At 49.6% G+C, this 13,236-nt stretch overlaps 1 protein-coding gene across 2 annotated transcripts in view; it reads right to left on the bottom strand.

Moving 5' to 3' along the window:
* LOC141153973 (NACHT, LRR and PYD domains-containing protein 3-like) overlaps positions 1-13,236 on the bottom strand; it is a 178,229-nt gene that overhangs the window by 37,082 nt on the left and 127,911 nt on the right. The gene's annotated exons all lie outside the window — the stretch shown is intronic.

Raw genomic sequence — 13,236 nt, 5'->3', positions numbered from 1 at the left:
CTCTTATACTCGCACGTCTCCGTCTTGTACACGTCTCTTATACTCGCACGTCTCCATCCTGTACACGTCTCTTATACTCGCACGTCTCCATCCTGTACACGTCTCTTATACTCGCACGTCTCCGTCCTGTACACGTCTCTTATACTCGCACGTCTCCATCCTGTACACGTCTCTTATACTCGCACGTCTCCATCCTGTACACGTCTCTTATAATCGCACGTCTCCGTCCTGTACACGTCTCTTATACTCGCACGTCTCCATCCTGTACACGTCTCTTATACTCGCACGTCTCCATCCTGTACACGTCTCTTATACTCGCACGTCTCCATCCTGTACACGTCTCTTATACTCGCATGTCTCCATCCTGTACATGTCTCTTATACTCGCACGTCTCCGTCCTGTAGACGTCTCTTATACTCGCACGTCTCCATCCTGTACACGTCTCTTATACTCGCACGTCTCCATCCTGTACACGTCTCTTATACTCGCACATCTCCGTCCTCCACATGTCCCTTATACTCGCATGTCTCCGTCCTGTACACGTCTCTTATACTCGCACGTCTCCATCCTGTACACGTCTCTTATACTCGCACGTCTCCATCCTTTACATGTCTCTTATACTCGCACATCTGAGTCCTGTACACGTCTCTTATACTCGCACGTCTCCATCCTGTACACGTCTCTTATACTCGCACATCACCGTCCTGTACATGTCTCTTATACTCGCATGTCTCCGTCCTGTACACGTCTCTTATACTCGCATGTCTCCATCCTGTACACGTCTCTTATACCCGCACGTCTCTCTCCTGTACACGTCTCTTATACTCGCACGTCTCCATCCTGTACACGTCTCTTATACTCGCACGTCTCCGTCCTGTACATGTCACTTATACTCGCACATCTCCGTCCTGTACACGTCTCTTATACTCGCACGTCTCCATCCTGTACACGTCTCTTATACTCGCACGTCTCCATCCTTTACATGTCTCTTATACTCGCACATCTGAGTCCTGTACACGTCTCTTATACTCGCACGTCTCCATCCTGTACACGTCTCTTATACTCGCACATCTCCGTCCTGTACACGTCTCTTATACTCGCACGTCTCCATCCTGTACACGTCTCTTATACTCGCATGTCTCCATCCTGTACACGTCTCTTATACTCGCCCGTCTCCATCCTGTACACGTCTCTTATACTCGCACGTCTCCATCCTGTACACGTCTCTTATACTCGCACGTCTCCATCCTTTACATGTCTCTTATACTCGCACGTCTCCGTCCTGTACACGTCTCTTATACTCGCACGTCTCCATCCTGTACACGTCTCTTATACTCGCACGTCTCCATCCTGTACACGTCTCTTATACTCGCACATCTCCGTCCTGTACACGTCTCTTATACTCGCACGTCTCCATCCTGTACACGTCTCTTATACTCGCATGTCTCCGTCCTGTACACGTCTCTTATACTCGCACGGCTCCATCCTGTACACGTCTCTTATACTCGCACATCTCCGTCCTGTACACGTCTCTTATACTCGCACGTCTCCGTCCTGTACACGTCTCTTATACTCGCATGTCTCCATCCTGTACACGTCTCTTATACCCGCACGTCTCTGTCCTGTACACGTCTCTTATACTCGCACGTCTCCATCCTGTACACGTCTCTTATACTCGCACATCTCCATCCTGTACACGTCTCATATACTCACACGTCTCCATCCTGTACACGTCTCTTATACTCGCACGTCTCCATCCTGTACACGTCTCTTATACTCGCATGTCTCCGTCCTGTACACGTCTCTTATACTCTCACGTCTCCGTCCTGTACATGTCTCTTATACTCGCACATCTCCGTCCTGTACACGTCTCTTATACTCGCATGTCTCCGTCCTGTACACGTCTCTTATACTCGCACGTCTCCATCCTGTACACGTCTCTTATACTCGCATGTCTCCATCCTGTACACGTCTCTTATACCCGCACGTCTCCATCCTGTACACGTCTCTTATACTCGCACCACTCCGTCCTGTACACGTCTCTTATACTCGCAAGTCTCCGTCCTGTACATGTCACTTATACTCACACGTCTACATCCTGTACACGTCTCTTATACTCGCACCACTCCGTCCTGTACACGTCTCTTATACTCGCAAGTCTCCGTCCTGTACATGTCACTTATACTCACACGTCTCCGTCCTGTACACGTCTCTTATACTCGCACCACTCCGTCCTGTATACGTCTCTTATACTCGCACATCTCCGTCCTGTACACGTCTCTTATACTCACACGTCTCCATCCTGTACACGTCTCTTATACTCGCACCACTCCGTCCTGTACACGTCTCTTATACTCGCAAGTCTCCGTCCTGTACACGTCTCTTACACTCGCACGTCTCCATCCTGTACACATCTCTTATACTCGCATGTCTCCATCCTGTACAAGTCTCTTATACTCGCATGTCTCCATCCTGTACACGTCTCTTATACTCGCACGTCTCCGTCCTGTACACTTCTCTTATAGTCGCACGTCTCCATCCTGTACACGTCTCTTATACTGGCACGTCTCCATCCTGTACACGTCTCTTATACTCGCACGTCTCCATCCTGTACACGTCTCTTATACTCGCACGTCTCCGTCCTGTACACGTGTCTTATACTCGCACGTCTCCATCCTGTACACGTCTCTTATACTCGCACGTCTCCATCCTGTACACGTCTCTTATACTCGCACGTCTCCATCCTGTACACGTCTCTTATACTCGCACGTCTCCATCCTGTACATGTCTCTTATACTCGCACCACTCCGTCCTGTACACGTCTCTTATACTCGCACGTCTCCATCCTGTACACGTCTCTTATACTCGCATGTCTCCATCCTGTACACGTCTCTTATACTCGCAAGTCTCCGTCCTGTACATGTCCCTTATACTCGCACGTCTCCGTCCTGTACACATCTCTTACACTCGCACGTCTCCGTCCTGTACACGTCTCTTATACTCACACGTCTCAATCCTGTACACGTCTCTTATACTCGCACGTCTCCATCCTGTACACGTCTCTTATACTCGCAAGTCTCCGTCCTGTACATGTCCCTTATTCTCGCACGTCTCCGTCCTGTACACATCTCTTATACTCGCACGTCTCCGTCCTGTACATGTCTCTTATACTCACACGTCTCCATCCTGTACACGTCTCTTATACTCGCATGTCTCCATCCTGTACACGTCTCTTATACCCGCACGTCTCTGTCCTGTACACGTCTCTTATACTCGCACGTCTCCATCCTGTACACGTCTCTTATACTCGCACATCTCCATCCTGTACACGTCTCATATACTCACACGTCTCCATCCTGTACACGTCTCTTATACTCGCACGTCTCCATCCTGTACACGTCTCTTATACTCGCATGTCTCCGTCCTGTACACGTCTCTTATACTCTCACGTCTCCGTCCTGTACATGTCTCTTATACTCGCACATCTCCGTCCTGTACACGTCTCTTATACTCGCATGTCTCCGTCCTGTACACGTCTCTTATACTCGCACGTCTCCATCCTGTACACGTCTCTTATACTCGCATGTCTCCATCCTGTACACGTCTCTTATACTCGCACCACTCCGTCCTGTACACGTCTCTTATACTCGCAAGTCTCCGTCCTGTACATGTCACTTATACTCACACGTCTCCATCCTGTACACGTCTCTTATACTCGCACATCTCCGTCCTGTACACGTCTCTTATACTCACACGTCTCCATCCTGTACACGTCTCTTATACTCGCACCACTCCGTCCTGTACACGTCTCTTATACTCGCAAGTCTCCATCCTGTACACGTCTCTTATACTCGCACCACTCCGTCCTGTACACGTCTCTTATACTCGCAAGTCTCCATCCTGTACACATCTCTTATACTCGCATGTCTCCATCCTGTACACGTCTCTTATACTCGCATGTCTCCATCCTGTACACGTCTCTTATACTCACACGTCTCCGTCCTGTACACTTCTCTTATAGTCGCACGTCTCCATCCTGTACACGTCTCTTATACTGGCACGTCTCCATCCTGTACACGTTTCTTATACTCGCACGTCTCCATCCTGTACACGTCTCTTATACTCGCACGTCTCCATCCTGTACACGTCTCTTATACTCGCACGTCTCCATCCTGTACACGTCTCTTATACTCGCACGTCTCCGTCCTGTACACGTCTCTTATACTCGCACGTCTCCATCCTGTACACGTCTCTTATACTCGCACGTCTCCATCCTGTACACGTCTCTTATACTCGCACGTCTCCATCCTGTACACGTCTCTTATACTCGCACGTCTCCATCCTGTACACGTCTCTTATACTCGCACGTCTCCATCCTGTACACGTCTCTTATACTCGCACGTCTCCATCCTGTACAAGTCTCTTATACCCGCACGTCTCTGTCCTGTACATGTCTCTTATACTCGCACGTCTCCATCCTGTACACGTCTCTTATACTCGCACGTCTCCATCCTGTACACGTCTCTTATACTCGCACGTCTCCATCCTGTACAAGTCTCTTATACCCGCACGTCTCCGTTCTGTACACGTCTCTTATACTCGCACGTCTCCGTCCTGTTCACGTCTCTCATACTCGCACGTCTCCATCCTGTACATGTCTCTTATACTCGCACGTCTCCGTCCTGTAGACATCTCTTATACCCGCACGTCTCTGTCCTATACATGTCTCTTATACTCACACGTCTCCGTCCTGTACACGTCTCTTATACCCGCACGTCTCCGTCCTGTACATGTCTCTTAAACTCGCACGTCTCCGTCCTGTACACGTCTCTTATACCTGCACGTCTCCGTACTGTACACGTCTCTTATACTCGCACGTCTCCGTCCTGTACACGTCTCTTATACTCGCACGTCTCAGTCCTGTTCACATCTCTTATACTCACACGTCTCAGTCCTGTACACATCTCTTATACTCGCACGTCTCCATCCTGTACACGTCTCTTATACCCGCACGTCTCCGTCCTGTACACGTCTCTTATACTCACACGTCTCCATCCTGTACACGTCTCTTATACTCGCATGTCTCCATCCTGTACATGTCTCTTATACTCGCACGTCTCCGTCCTGTACACGTCTCTTATACTCGCACGTCTCCATCCTGTACACGTCTCTTATACTCGCACGTCTCCATCCTGTACACGTCTCTTATACTCGCACATCTCCGTCCTCCACATGTCCCTTATACTCGCATGTCTCCGTCCTGTACACGTCTCTTATACTCGCACGTCTCCATCCTGTACACGTCTCTTATACTCGCACGTCTCCATCCTTTACATGTCTCTTATACTCGCACATCTGAGTCCTGTACACGTCTCTTATACTCGCACGTCTCCATCCTGTACACGTCTCTTATACTCGCACATCACCGTCCTGTACACGTCTCTTATACTCGCATGTCTCCGTCCTGTACACGTCTCTTATACTCGCATGTCTCCATCCTGTACACGTCTCTTATACCCGCACGTCTCTGTCCTGTACACGTCTCTTATACTCGCACGTCTCCATCCTGTACACGTCTCTTATACTCGCACGTCTCCGTCCTGTACATGTCACTTATACTCGCACATCTCCGTCCTGTACACGTCTCTTATACTCGCACGTCTCCATCCTGTACACGTCTCTTATACTCGCACGTCTCCATCCTTTACATGTCTCTTATACTCGCACATCTGAGTCCTGTACACGTCTCTTATACTCGCACGTCTCCATCCTGTACACGTCTCTTATACTCGCACATCTCCGTCCTGTACACGTCTCTTATACTCGCACGTCTCCATCCTGTACACGTCTCTTATACTCGCATGTCTCCATCCTGTACACGTCTCTTATACTCGCCCGTCTCCATCCTGTACACGTCTCTTATACTCGCACGTCTCCATCCTGTACACGTCTCTTATACTCGCACGTCTCCATCCTTTACATGTCTCTTATACTCGCACGTCTCCGTCCTGTACACGTCTCTTATACTCGCACGTCTCCATCCTGTACACGTCTCTTATACTCGCACGTCTCCATCCTGTACACGTCTCTTATACTCGCACATCTCCGTCCTGTACACGTCTCTTATACTCGCACGTCTCCATCCTGTACACGTCTCTTATACTCGCATGTCTCCGTCCTGTACACGTCTCTTATACTCGCACGGCTCCATCCTGTACACGTCTCTTATACTCGCACATCTCCGTCCTGTACACGTCTCTTATACTCGCACGTCTCCGTCCTGTACACGTCTCTTATACTCGCATGTCTCCATCCTGTACACGTTTCTTATACTCGCACGTCTCTGTCCTGTACACGTCTCTTATACTCGCACGTCTCCATCCTGTACACGTCTCTTATACTCGCACATCTCCATCCTGTACACGTCTCATATACTCACACGTCTCCATCCTGTACACGTCTCTTATACTCGCACGTCTCCATCCTGTACACGTCTCTTATACTCGCACGTCTCCGTCCTGTACACGTCTCTTATACTCACATGTCTCCGTCCTGTACACGTCTCTTATACTCTCACGTCTCCGTCCTGTACATGTCTCTTATACTCGCACATCTCCGTCCTGTACACGTCTCTTATACTCGCATGTCTCCGTCCTGTACACGTCTCTTATACTCGCACGTCTCCATCCTGTACACGTCTCTTATACTCGCATGTCTCCATCCTGTACACGTCTCTTATACCCGCACGTCTCCATCCTGTACACGTCTCTTATACTCGCACCACTCCGTCCTGTACACGTCTCTTATACTCGCAAGTCTCCGTCCTGTACATGTCACTTATACTCACACGTCTCCATCCTGTACACGTCTCTTATACTCGCACCACTCCGTCCTGTACACGTCTCTTATACTCGCAAGTCTCCGTCCTGTACATGTCACTTATACTCACACGTCTCCGTCCTGTACACGTCTCTTATACTCGCACCACTCCGTCCTGTATACGTCTCTTATACTCGCACATCTCCGTCCTGTACACGTCTCTTATACTCACACGTCTCCATCCTGTACACGTCTCTTATACTCGCACCACTCCGTCCTGTACACGTCTCTTATACTCGCAAGTCTCCGTCCTGTACACGTCTCTTACACTCGCACGTCTCCATCCTGTACACATCTCTTATACTCGCATGTCTCCATCCTGTACACGTCTCTTATACTCGCATGTCTCCATCCTGTACACGTCTCTTATACTCGCACGTCTCCGTCCTGTACACTTCTCTTATAGTCGCACGTCTCCATCCTGTACACGTCTCTTATACTGGCACGTCTCCATCCTGTACACGTCTCTTATACTCGCACGTCTCCATCCTGTACACGTCTCTTATACTCGCACGTCTCCGTCCTGTACACGTGTCTTATACTCGCACGTCTCCATCCTGTACACGTCTCTTATACTCGCACGTCTCCATCCTGTACACGTCTCTTATACTCGCACGTCTCCATCCTGTACACGTCTCTTATACTCGCACGTCTCCATCCTGTACATGTCTCTTATACTCGCACCACTCCGTCCTGTACACGTCTCTTATACTCGCACGTCTCCATCCTGTACACGTCTCTTATACTCGCATGTCTCCATCCTGTACACGTCTCTTATACTGGCACGTCTCCGTCCTGTACACGTCTCTTATACTCGCAAGTCTCCGTCCTGTACATGTCCCTTATACTCGCACGTCTCCGTCCTGTACACATCTCTTACACTCGCACGTCTCCGTCCTGTACACGTCTCTTATACTCACACGTCTCAATCCTGTACACGTCTCTTATACTCGCACGTCTCCGTCCTGTACATGTCCCTTATTCTCGCACGTCTCCGTCCTGTACACATCTCTTATACTCGCACGTCTCCGTCCTGTACATGTCTCTTATACTCACACGTCTCCATCCTGTACACGTCTCTTATACTCGCATGTCTCCATCCTGTACACGTCTCTTATACCCACACGTCTCTGTCCTGTACACGTCTCTTATACTCGCACGTCTCCATCCTGTACACGTCTCTTATACTCGCACATCTCCATCCTGTACACGTCTCATATACTCACACGTCTCCATCCTGTACACGTCTCTTATACTCGCACGTCTCCATCCTGTACACGTCTCTTATACTCGCATGTCTCCGTCCTGTACACGTCTCTTATACTCTCACGTCTCCGTCCTGTACATGTCTCTTATACTCGCACATCTCCGTCCTGTACACGTCTCTTATACTCGCATGTCTCCGTCCTGTACACGTCTCTTATACTCGCACGTCTCCATCCTGTACACGTCTCTTATACTCGCATGTCTCCATCCTGTACACGTCTCTTATACTCGCACCACTCCGTCCTGTACACGTCTCTTATACTCGCAAGTCTCCGTCGTGTACATGTCACTTATACTCACACGTCTCCATCCTGTACACGTCTCTTATACTCGCACATCTCCGTCCTGTACACGTCTCTTATACTCACACGTCTCCATCCTGTACACGTCTCTTATACTCGCACCACTCCGTCCTGTACACGTCTCTTATACTCGCAAGTCTCCATCCTGTACACGTCTCTTATACTCGCATGTCTCCATCCTGTACACGTCTCTTATACTCGCATGTCTCCATCCTGTACACGTCTCTTATACTCGCACGTCTCCGTCCTGTACACTTCTCTTATAGTCGCACGTCTCCATCCTGTACACGTCTCTTATACTGGCACGTCTCCATCCTGTACACGTCTCTTATACTCGCACGTCTCCATCCTGTACACGTCTCTTATACTCGCACGTCTCCATCCTTTACACGTCTCTTATACTCGCACGTCTCTGTCCTGTACACGTCTCTTATACTCGCACGTCTCCATCCTGTACACGTCTCTTATACTCGCACGTCTCCATCCTGTACACGTCTCTTATACTCGCACGTCTCCGTCCTGTACACGTCTCTTATACTCGCACGTCTCCATCCTGTACACGTCTCTTATACTCGCACGTCTCCATCCTGTACACGTCTCTTATACTCGCACGTCTCCATCCTGTACACGTCTCTTATACTCGCACGTCTCCATCCTGTACACGTCTCTTATACTCGCACGTCTCCATCCTGTACACGTCTCTTATACTCGCACGTCTCCATCCTGTACAAGTCTCTTATACCCGCACGTCTCTGTCCTGTACATGTCTCTTATACTCGCACGTCTCCATCCTGTACACGTCTCTTATACTCGCACGTCTCCATCCTGTACACGTCTCTTATACTCGCACGTCTCCATCCTGTACAAGTCTCTTATACCCGCACGTCTCTGTCCTGTACATGTCTCTTATACTCGCACGTCTCCGTTCTGTACACGTCTCTTATACTCGCACGTCTCCGTCCTGTTCACGTCTCTCATACTCGCACGTCTCCATCCTGTACATGTCTCTTATACTCGCACGTCTCCGTCCTGTAGACATCTCTTATACCCGCACGTCTCTGTCCTATACATGTCTCTTATACTCACACGTCTCCGTCCTGTACACGTCTCTTATACCCGCACGTCTCCGTCCTGTACATGTCTCTTAAACTCGCACGTCTCCGTCCTGTACACGTCTCTTATACTTGCACGTCTCCGTACTGTACACGTCTCTTATACTCGCACGTCTCCGTCCTGTACACGTCTCTTATACTCGCACGTCTCAGTCCTGTTCACATCTCTTATACTCACACGTCTCAGTCCTGTACACATCTCTTATACTCGCACGTCTCCATCCTGTACACGTCTCTTATACCCGCACGTCTCCGTCCTGTACATGTCCCTTATACCCGCACGTCTCCGTCCTGTACATGTCCCTTATACTCGCACGTCTCTGTCCTGTACACGTCTCTTATACTCGCACGTCTCCGTCCTGTACACGTCTGTTATACCCGCACGTCTCTGTCCTGTTCATGTCTCTTATACTCGCACGTCTCCATCCTGTACACGTCTCTTATACCCGCACGTCTCCGTCCTGTACACGTCTCTTATACTCGCAAGTCTCCGTCCTGTACATGTCCCTTATACTCGCACGTCTCCGTCCTGTACACATCTCTTATACTCGCACGTCTCCGTCCTGTACACGTCTCTTATACTCACACGTCTCCGTCCTGTACACATCTCTTATACTCGCACGTCTCCGTCCTGTACACGTCTCTTATACTCGCACGTCTCCATCCTGTACACGTCTCTTATACTCGCACGTCTCCGTCCTGTACACGTCTCTTATACTCGCACGTTTCCATCCTGTACACGTCTCTTATACTCGCACGTCTCCATCCTGTACACGTCTCTTATACTCGCACGTCTCCGTCCTGTACACGTCTGTTATATGCGCACGTCTCCATCCTGTACACGTCTCTTATACTCGCACGTCTCCGTCTTGTACACGTCTCTTATACTCGCACGTCTCCATCCTGTACACGTCTCTTATACTCGCACGTCTCCATCCTGTACACGTCTCTTATACTCGCACGTCTCCGTCCTGTACACGTCTCTTATACTCGCACGTCTCCATCCTGTACACGTCTCTTATACTCGCACGTCTCCGTCCTGTACACGTCTGTTATACGCGCACGTCTCTGTCCTGTACACGTCTCTTATACTCGCACGTCTCTGTCTTGTACACATCTTTTATACTCGCACGTATCCGTCCTGTACAAGTCTCTTTTACTCGCACGTCTCCGTCCTGTACACGTCTCTTATACTCGCACATCTCCATCCTGTACACGTCTCTTATACTCGCACGTCTCCATACTTTACATGTCTCTTATACTCGCACATCTCCGTCCTGTACACGTCTCTTATACTCACATGTCTCCGTCCTGTACAGGTCTCTTATACTCGCACGTCTCCATCCTGTACACGTCTCTTATACTCACACGTCTCCGTCCTGTACAGGTCTCTTATACTCGCACGTCTCCATCCTGTACACGTCTCTTATACTCGCACGTCTCCATCTTGTACACGTCTCTTATACTCACACGTCTCCGTCCTGTACAGGTCTCTTATACTCGCACATCTCCGTCCTGTACACGTCTCTTATACTCGCACGTCTCCGTCCTGTACATGTTACTTATACTCGCACGTCTCCATCCTGTACACGTCTCTTATACCCGCACGTCTCTGTCCTGTACACGTCTCTTATACTCGCACGTCTCCATCCTGTACACGTCTCTTATACTCGCATGTCTCCATCCTGTACACGTCTCTTATACTCGCACATCTCCGTCCTGTACACGTCTCTTATACTCGCATGTCTCCATCCTGTACACGTCTCTTATACTCGCACATCTCCGTCCTGTACACGTCTCTTATACTCGCATGTCTCCGTCCTGTACACGTCTCTTATACTCGCACGTCTCCATCCTGTACACGTCTCTTATACTCGCACGTCTCCATCCTGTACATGTCTCTTATACTCGCACGTCTCCATCCTGTACACGTCTCTTATACTCGCACGTCTCCATCCTGTACACGTCTCTTATACTCGCACGTCTCCATCCTGTACACGTCTCTTATACTCGCACGTCTCCATCCTGTACATGTCCCTTATACTCGCATGTCTCCGTCCTGTACACGTCTCTTATACTCGCACGTCTCCGTCCTGTACACGTCTCTTATACTCGCACGTCTCCATCCTGTACACGTCTCTTATACTCGCATGTCTCCATCCTGTACACATCTCTTATACTCGCACGTCTCCATCCTGTACACGTCTCTTATACTCGCACGTCTCCATCCTGTACACGTCTCTTATACTCGCACGTCTCCATCGTGTACACGTCTCTTATACCCGCACGTCTCTCTCCTGTACATGTCTCTTATACTCGCACGTCTCTGTCCTGTACACATCTTTTATACTCGCACGTCTCCGTCCTGTACAAGTCTCTTATACTCGCACGTCTCCGTTCTGTACACGTCTCTTATACTCGCACGTCTCCATCCTGTACACGTCTCTTATACTCGCACGTCTCCATCGTGTACACGTCTCTTATACCCGCACGTCTCTGTCCTGTACATGTCTGTTATACTCGCACGTCTCTGTCCTGTACACATCTTTTATACTCGCACGTCTCCGTCCTGTACAAGTCTCTTATACTCGCACGTCTCCGTTCTGTACACGTCTCTTATACTCGCACTTCTCCATCCTGTACACGTCTCTTATACTCGCACGTCTCCGTCCTGTACAAGTCTCTTATACTCGCACGTCTCCGTTCTGTACACATCTCTTATACTCGCACGTCTCCGTCCTGTACACGTCTCTTATACTCGCACGTCTCCATCGTGTACACGTCTCTTATACCCGCACGTCTCTGTCCTGTACATGTCTGTTATACTCGCACGTCTCTGTCCTGTACACATCTTTTATACTCGCACGTGTCCGTCCTGTACAAGTCTCTTATACTCGCACGTCTCCGTTCTGTACACGTCTCTTATACTCGCACTTCTCCATCCTGTACACGTCTCTTATACTCGCACGTCTCCGTCCTGTACAAGTCTCTTATACTCGCACGTCTCCGTTCTGTACACATCTCTTATACTCACACGTCTCCATCCTGTACTCGTCTCTTATACTCGCACGTCTCCGTCCTGTACATGTCTCTTATACTCGCACGTCTCCGTCCTGTAGACATCTCTTATACCCGCACGTCTCTGTCCTATACATGTCTCTTATACTCACACATCTCCGTCCTGTACACGTCTCTTATACCCGCACGTCTCCGTCCTGTACATGTCTCTTAAACTCGCACGTCTCCATCCTGTACACGTCTCTTATACTCGCACGTCTCCGTCCTGTACACGTCTCTTATATTCACACGTCTCCGTCCTGTACACGTCTCTTATACTCGCACGTCTCCGTCCTGTACACGTCTCTTATACTCGCACGTCTCCGTCCTGTACACGTCTCTTATACTCGCACGTCTCCGTCCTGTACACGTCTCTTATACCCGCACGTCTCCGTCCTGTACACGTCTCTTATACTCGCACGTCTCCGTCCTGTACACGTCTCTTATACTCGCACGTCTCCGTCCTGTACACGTCTCTTATACTCGCACGTCTCCGTCCTGTACACGTCTCTTATACCCGCACGTCTCCGTCCTGTACACGTCTCTTATACTCACACGTCTCCGTCCTGTACAAGTCTCTTATACTCGCACGTCTCCGTCCTGTACACGTCTCTTATACT

This window comes from Phyllobates terribilis, unplaced genomic scaffold (genome assembly GCF_046119375.1).
Source record: "Phyllobates terribilis strain yellow unplaced genomic scaffold, ASM4611937v1 Scaffold_7__3_contigs__length_470593459, whole genome shotgun sequence".
NCBI classification, from domain to species: Eukaryota; Metazoa; Chordata; class Amphibia; order Anura; family Dendrobatidae; genus Phyllobates; species Phyllobates terribilis.
Note: the sequence above shows the minus strand (reverse complement) of the source record. Positions and strands in the feature narration are given on the sequence as shown.